Source organism: Arachis hypogaea, chromosome 15 (assembly GCF_003086295.3).
Source record: "Arachis hypogaea cultivar Tifrunner chromosome 15, arahy.Tifrunner.gnm2.J5K5, whole genome shotgun sequence".
Taxonomy (NCBI): domain Eukaryota; kingdom Viridiplantae; phylum Streptophyta; class Magnoliopsida; order Fabales; family Fabaceae; genus Arachis; species Arachis hypogaea.
In genome coordinates this window covers 32226801-32235188 of record NC_092050.1, presented here as the reverse complement: position 1 = coordinate 32235188, position 8388 = coordinate 32226801, and the positions used below count along the sequence as shown (strand labels likewise).

The 8388-nt window shown below is 33.6% G+C and overlaps 1 long non-coding RNA gene across 2 annotated transcripts; it reads left to right on the top strand.

Moving 5' to 3' along the window:
* Window positions 1-5487: 5487 nt before the first annotated feature.
* Window positions 5488-7839, top strand: LOC140179647 (uncharacterized). Of its 2 annotated transcripts, XR_011873364.1 has the most exons (3): window positions 5517-6046; window positions 6303-6428; window positions 7234-7839. It is a non-coding gene; the product is annotated as an uncharacterized lncRNA (long non-coding RNA). The 2 variants fall into 2 exon arrangements; XR_011873363.1 differs by lacking the exon at window positions 7234-7839 and having other exon boundaries at window positions 5488-6046; window positions 6303-6662.
* Window positions 7840-8388: the final 549 nt, after the last annotated feature.

Sequence of the window (8388 nt, the reverse complement as noted above, 5' to 3'; positions counted from 1 at the left end):
GTTATGGTCGTTTGAGTGCGAAGAGGTCGGGCTTGATAGCTTTACGGTTCCTTCATTTCTTCATGAGATCTCCCACATTGCATGCTTTTCTCCTCACTTCTTCCATCCAATACTTGCCTTATGAACATGAAATCACTCAACAAACACATAAAGGCATCGAATGGAATTAAAGTGGATTAAATTTAGCTATTTTAAGGCCTAAAAAGCATGTTTTCACATTTAAGCACAAATCATGGGAGAATTACAAAACCATGCTATTTCATTGAATAAATGTGAGAAAAGTTGATAAAATCCCCCAAAATAAGCACAAGATAAACCACAAAATCGGGGTTTATCAACCGCGTGACAAGAAAAACTCCAGATGACGCGACCGCGTGACCCACGCGGACGCGTGACAGAGGTCACGCACCAGAAATTACAGAAAACGCTCCCAGCGATTTCTGAAGCCCTTTTTGGCCCAAATCCAAGTCCAGAAGGCACAGATCAGAGGTTATGAAGTGGGGGAATGCATCCATTCAAAAGAAAGTCTCCAGTTTAGTTACTTTTCATGATTTAGATGTAGTTTTGAGGGAGAGGTTCTCTCCTCTCTCTTTTAGGATTTAGAATTAGGATTTCTTTTGCTTTCAGGATTATCTCTTTTTATCAGGTTCAATATTCCTTTTTAATTACTTATTTTCTCAATTTAATTTATGAATTCTTCTATGTTACAGATTATTCTTTGAATTAATGTTATTTGAGGTATTTCAGTTTATGATTGCTTTCTTTTATTTATGTTCCTGTTGCTTCCAATCTGAAGACATTTTTATTCAAGTAGATTTACTCTTCCCCTTTTGGTCTTGGTTAAGAAATCAGTAACTCAGGAGTTATCAAACTCAACATGATTGATAATTGTTATCTTTGCTAATTGAATTGAACTTCAATAATCCCAATCTTTTCTTAGGGATTAACTGGGATTTGAAGATCAAACTAATTAGTCACTTGACCTTTCTTTGCTTTAAGTAAAGGCTAACTAAGTGGAATTAAGATTCAATCTTCATCATCATTGATAAGGATAACTAGGATAGGACTTCCAATTTCTCATACCTTGCCAAAAGTTTATTTTACAGTTATTTATTTATTTTACCTGTCATTTAAATTACTTGTTCCTCATCTTCAAAACCCCAATTTACAATCTTCATAACCAATAATAAGAACATACTTCCCTGCAGTTCCTTGAGAAGACGACCCAAGATTTAAATACTTCGGTTATCAATTTTAAAAGGGGTTTGTTACTTGTGACAACCAAAACTTTTGTAAGAAAGGACTTTTGTTGGTTTAGAAGCTATACTTGCAACGGGAATTTTTTCTGAATTCTAGACCACGCAAAAGTTCTCTCTTCAATGGGATCGCATGGAGGATAGGTTGGTGAAGACTGTGGGACAGCGGTGTTTGTTTAGAATAGAAATCCCCTAAGATAGATAACCTGGTTTATTTAAGTCAAGTTGGTATATTATGCTTATTTGTTTTAGAATGATTTAAGTTGAATCTTGTGAAGGATATGGAGCTTAGGATTTCCTTTGGCGTCCCGGGGTCTTATATCCTACATCACTGGGCACTGTTACCATACTGAGAACCTCTGGTTCTCATACCATATCTCTGTTGTGTTTTTCAGATGCGGGTCGCAACCCACCTCGGTGAGTTGCTTTGGATGGTGACAGAAGTGGAGAATCTTGGATTCTTTTGGAGTCTTTTTGGTTTATTTTGTTTATACATCTCTCCTTTTGTATTTTATTTTTCCTAAAGGCATGTATTTGAGACAACAAAACTTATATAAGTTGATTTCAAACTGTAAGATTCTGTATACCTGTATATGGCTAGCCGGCTTAAACTCCGCGAGTCGTGACTAGTTCCCTATGATATTATATACTTATCTTTTGTTATATCTTGTTTGTTTCTTGTGCCTTCAGCTACTGGATTCGTTAGTACATTTTGCACTTTAAAATTCTGTTTTTGAGCTATATCTTTCATCGGGCTTCTAGATGATACTATTCTTCCTATATATGCATTATGTATGAGTTTAGAACTGTCGTAATCTCTGGTTAACCTTTGCTTTACGACGCGAGGTAAGGCTTAGGCTAATTAGGGTGTTATAGTTAGCTTTAGGTAATTAGGGTTTTGTGGCTATAAACTAGTTTTGAACTTAACCTTCTAATCAGAATTAAGTCACCATAAGAGTGGCGGTTAATGAAGGTTAGAGGAGACTGAATCACTAAGAGATTAGGGTTTAGTCATTTACATTTTGCCATGGAATGAATCATGCATTGTTAAAATAGTTGGTAAGAGGTTTTAATACAAAAAAGTAAATATCTCTGAAACCTTAACTGTTTTCTCTCACCGTTTTTACACCAAACCTGTTAATTGCTTTCTTTACTCTCTTGTTTATGTTTTATGCTATTTCAACCATCAACAACATTTTTCTGCTTGCCTGACTAAGCCAATTAGATAACCATTGTTGCTTAGTCCAGCAATCCTCGTGGGATCGACCATCACTCACCTGAGATATTACTTGGATGACCCGGTGCACTTGCCGGTTAAGTTGTGGACACTACTCTGTTCTACACACCAGTTGCGACTTGCATCTGAAAAACAACAACATATGGTATGAGAACCAGAGGTTCTCAGTATGGTAACGGTGCCCAATAGATAAGATATAAGGTTCCGAGAAGCCAAAGGCAATCCTAGAACTTCCACATGCATAAGAATCAAACTTACCAAAATATATAATTTTAAACCATCAATAGGGTAATCTAACTTAGGGAATTTCTAACTAATACTAGCCATCGTTGTCCCGCAGCCTTCACCAACCTATCCTCCATGTGATCCTATCGCCGTCGCCTATTGAGCCTCCTCAAACCCAGAAGAAACCACAAGTAAATGCAAACAAGTAAAGCACAAGTAATTACACATATATAGCAAGTAAGCATGTGATTCATTTAGGCATAATGAAGTTAAGCAAAGCTAACAAGCATATAGAAGATATATATGATGAATGCCTGTCCTATTTGGCTTGTGATATCACTTGTCGGTTCAACATTCCAACCCGAGACATCCTTTAGGATGTCTCCTTTCTGTCACATCCTGGGATATAGTTCTCGGCTCACTTTGTGCACCCAGGGATATAGTTCCATGCTCACTATCGTTCCTGGGATATAGTGCTCGACCCACTTTCATGCGCATCCCAAGGATATAGTACCCTGCTCACTCTTAATCCAGGGATACAGTGTCCGGCTCACTCTTGCGGCAAAGAAGGTTAAGCGAGCAGGATACTACCTCAGCCCTCACATTTGAACGTAGGAAGGAGACAGTCACAGCTCCTATGCCGGCACCACTACCTCGACAAGCGGGATTCACCACTGTCCTTGCCCAAGGCGCATAGCGACTTACCAACAACAACAATATCATGACTCATCATTCAGTGATTCACTGCTTGCACTCAGCAGATTCATCAACCTCAATCTTTAACAATTTCTCATCAACTTTCATTATCTCAACTCATCATAATCATTCACAATTCTCAAGTTCTCTCAAGTTCATAAACCATATAAATACCCTGGGATATAGTGCCCAGCTCACTTTCAATACTGAGATATAGTGTCCGGATCACTTCTTTTATTCACCTTCATCCTCATAATTCGTCATTCACATTTTATTTCTCAATTAGCACCAGCATTACACTTCGCCATCTCACTCAAGTTATCCCATCTTCAGTACTTCCCAAACCTAAGTCACCGTCTTTAGACTAATAACAGAGAAAACCTATTTTTATTTATCCAAAACACACTGTCACTCGTCCCAAAGCCCAAATACTAGCTAGGGGAGTCTTAAACAACAACTGCGGAGGTTTAGAAAGCTAGAGGAGTGCTTTAAAGCACAAAACAAAGTTTCAACAAAATAGGGGCCATGCGTACGCATGTCCCGTCCATATACACACGTTTGTAAAATTTGACAAACTCGCGTACACAACCCCTGGTCCACGTATGCGAGTTTCTTGGCAGAGAACAATCTCCGCATCATGTGGCCATGTCCGTGTACGCATGTCTCAAAACTCTTTGAAAAGTTGTTTGCTGCAGAATTCAGATTTTTTGTAACAAACTTCAAACACACATAACTTTTTCATTTTAAAATATTTTTTTATCTGTTCTTTGAACGTTTTAAACCTCTCGGATCCAATTTCATTTAAATCAAGTTTTATCAAAATTGAGAGTCCGGAATTCAAGGTATGGCTCTTTTATCAAAACTTGCAAAATTCTCTAGTTTTCCAAAACTCCAAACCAAATCAATCACACCAAACCAAAACTCAATATCGCTACAAGAAAATGAAGCATTTGTAATAAAAATTTCGTATCAATTTTTAAATTGTTACAAATTGTTGTTCTTTTGTAACAAAAATTAGTTATAGTTACAAAATAAGAATGTTTTGTAACAACATAATAATTTGTTATAAAACGTTTTAATATTTTGTAACAACATGATTTCTTTTGTTACAAATTGCGTTAGTTTTTGTAACGAAATAGTATTTTGTTGCAAAAATTTATAATGTTTTGTAACAAAAAAATTAAATTATTGCAAAAGTTCAAAATATTTTGTAACAAAAAATTAATTTATCACAAAATTCAATAGTAAAAGATTTTTTTGTAACTAAAAAAGATTTTGTCACAAAATTTAAAAATTTTTTATAACTAAAAAAAATTTTGTTTCGAGATGTTACAATTTTTAGTGTTAAAAAAACTTATTTATATAATTTTTTGCATGGTAATTTTTTTCAAAACTTTAGTTTTTCAAAAATATTGGTTTTCATAATTAATTATTTTTTATAAAATATTAAAAATTAAATTATTAATTTTAAAAAATTATAAAAATTATTTTTTAATTTTTTAAAAAAATTAATATATCTAATATCTATTAGGGATCAACTATGAATTCTCATTAGAAATTAATTTTTCAAATAAAAAAATTTAACAATAAAATATTAAAAAATTAAAAATTAAAAAATACTATAACCTACCTTATCACATGCATTATAAATCTCTGACCTTTTAAAAATTTAATTATAAAAAATAATTTTATAAATTTAAGGATTATTATTTTTTAAAATCAATTCCAATAACAAAATTTAAATTTTATTTATATCAAATTAAATTTAATTAATAACGGTTTATAAGTAATCTTTTTAATAATAATAAAATAGTGTATAATTTAAAATTTAAATAATTAGAGGATAGAATTAAATTTAAATTTAAGTGTCCTAATTTTTACTAAAATTTTAAAATTATTCTTATTTTATTTGATCAAAACTTTATATTTTAAAAATTATTTTATTAAAATAATTAAATCAAATTTTAATAATTTAAATTAATTAAAATCCTTCTATAATTTTTAAAATAATGAAACATTTTGAATATTTAATTTTTTATACTACTTTTATCTATTTTTTTTAACTTTAATCTTAATCCTAATTGAATCTAATCCTAGCCCAGACATTTCTTCTTCCGAGCTGCACACACACACGAAATAAGAAAGAAACAAAGGGAAGAGAGAAGAGGGAAGAGAGTGGGCTACGACGGAAGGAAGAAGAGAAGAGGGGAGAGGACTGTCCCGCGCCGGCGTCGCGCCTCACCGTCCGTGAAGCCACGCGTTTTCGTCTCACCGCTGCCGAATGCGTGTTGTCGTCCCAGCGTGGCCGTCGAGGAGAGAGAGAGAAAGAGCGCAAGCACGAGGAGGAGGGAGCTGCCGTCACGTCCCGTTCCATCGTCGTTGTGGAGGTCCGCGTCGCCATCATCACCGCGAGCTGCCACTGCATGTGCCGTCACTGCCGCTGAAGGTCCGTTGCCGTCGCCGTTCGTTCCAGCCACTATCGCTGCCGTTGGTTCCTCCATTTTGCGCATTGTGACTCCTGTCGCTGCCAGATCTATCACTGCCATCGGAGAGGACCAGAACGCGATGAGGAGAAGGAGTTGGTTTCTGCCGTCGCCGGGAGACGGAACCATCATCTAGTTGGTGCCTGGAGGTGAGCTTCCTTCGGCCATATTCTTTATTTTTTCAATTTCATTACTGTAAATCATCACTATGCCTTTAATTTTTTTATGAAAGTTGAATTTGTTGCTGAAATGATGACTGAGCTAAATTTTTTTCTTGTTGTAAATCATATTTTATTTAGCACAACTATTTTAGAGTTTTGTGTGATACTCAGATCATAAGTAGTCATGTAAACAGTTACTATTCTGTCCATATACTTAATTGTTCTATTATATATGTTGTGGCAGGAGGAAACTTTTCCTGCTAAAAATGCAAAGTTAGTGAAGGTCACAAAAGCAAAGAAGAATGAGATTGCACCTATTAGTCTACCTAATAAAAAACTCAAACTGAATATAGGAGAAGGAGCAATCAACGTAATTGTAATCTATCACCGTCTTCTTTCCATATGCAATTCAGTTATAGTGGTTCATTCTAATTTTGAAAGCTATATAGTATGTCACTCTGAATTTCTGTGTGTATAATTATGGTAGTTTATTAAGCGAGCAACAAATGCATTCATGCCTATATGGAAACCTTTTTTTATTTTCATTTATTATACTGATATTAATATTACTTAATCAGTAATAAATTATTATTTTATACCCCAATTTTTTGACAAATTAGGATTGTATAGATTGTTGAATCTGTTTTTCTGGATTGGTGTTTTTCTTCTATCGACCTCTGTTTTTCGTGTTGCTAAAGTATCATACTTTAGCTACTCCAATTTTGTCCCAGTCGAAGATGCTGTTCACTATTGTTGACACTGTTATTTCTGGCTTTGTTTTCGATTCTTATGAATTGGATTGGAATGGTTGGATGATTCAAATAGATTATTAGAGTTGAAAAATCTGAAAGACAATAAAAATTAATTAGTAATAATGCTCGACTAAGTGTCTTGTTTAGAATATGCAAGTACAGATTTCAAGTACCAATATGCACATACCTGGTTTTGCCAATTGGATAAGTCTATTCACTATGTTAATCAAGTTAATATCATCAAAGATTTCCTTAATTCATCACTTTTTTTACTTAAGTATTGATTTCTAACTATGTACTATCTTCCAGCTTGGCCTGCTAAATTTGACTGAATCTAAATTAAATAAAACTTATTTTGTTAAGCATTTGTGTGTTTAGAATTTTTTGAAATATTAATGGTACTTCTAGATAATGCTTCTTCAGGATGGCCGGGTTCATGCCCTTTACTCAACCCCATCGATATACACCGATGCGAAACATGCTGCTAATGAGGCCTGGCCAATCAAGACTAAAGACTACTTTCCATGAGTCCGAATGCAAATAATTCAATGAATAAGCTGTCAACTTAAAAATCATTCCTTCCAACTTGTTGTTTGATATTTGTGCCATGAATGTGTTAGGTATGCCGACATGGAAAATGGGCTATTGGACGGGGTATTTTACATGTAGGCCAGCTATCAAACGCTATGTTAGATTCTCAAGTGGCTACTACTTAGTAATCCTTGCAAGTACTTACTATTATTGTTAGGATTTGGTTAGATTTTAGCTACTTTGAAGAAATTTATCAAATTCAAAAGTTCACCCAAATATTCTATCCAAATGTCTTCATTCAAATGTATATTAGAATCTTATTAGAATTCAGAACTCTAATTAATTGCTTAGATGCTATTGGTTTAGAGTTTTGTTTTGATAAATGAGAGTTTAGCACCTCTCTGTAATTAAAAGTATAATAAGACTCATTGATACTTGCTGCTTATACTGTACAATCTACAATTATGAGAAAAGTCAACCATATTGGATTGTTTCAAAGGATCACTTGTTGCTATTTTAAGTTTATGCATAATTTGCATAATTTGCTGCTTTGGAATTTTCTCTTTTCAGGTTTGAATTTTTATTAGGATAATTGTTGTAATGTTCTTATTTTGTGTTTTGACATAAACCGTATTATGAAACTTTATGAGTGTAAAAGCATAAAAAAAAGTCAAGTATATTTGTTATGAGGATTTTGGTAAAATTGTGTTTTGTAGTGATTGTTTGTCAATTGATACTTATGTAAATTTAATGAATTGAATTATGATTAATTAGCCCGAGTTTATATATTGAATTATTAATTCTTGATAATTTACATTCTTGATTGGCTAGTGTTAAACTTTGAGAATAGATTCTTAAAGAATTAGTTAATTTTAACTTGTAAGTTCTAAATTTTTACTCTAATGAAGATAGTGCTATGTGTTGTTTTTTAATTTTGGTTTTCATTGTTCATATTTGTAGGGGTACAAAATTGATGCCATCTTGACTGAAATATGCTAGAAGATACAAGAATTATTCCGATATGATACAATTTTATGTTAGAAAAAA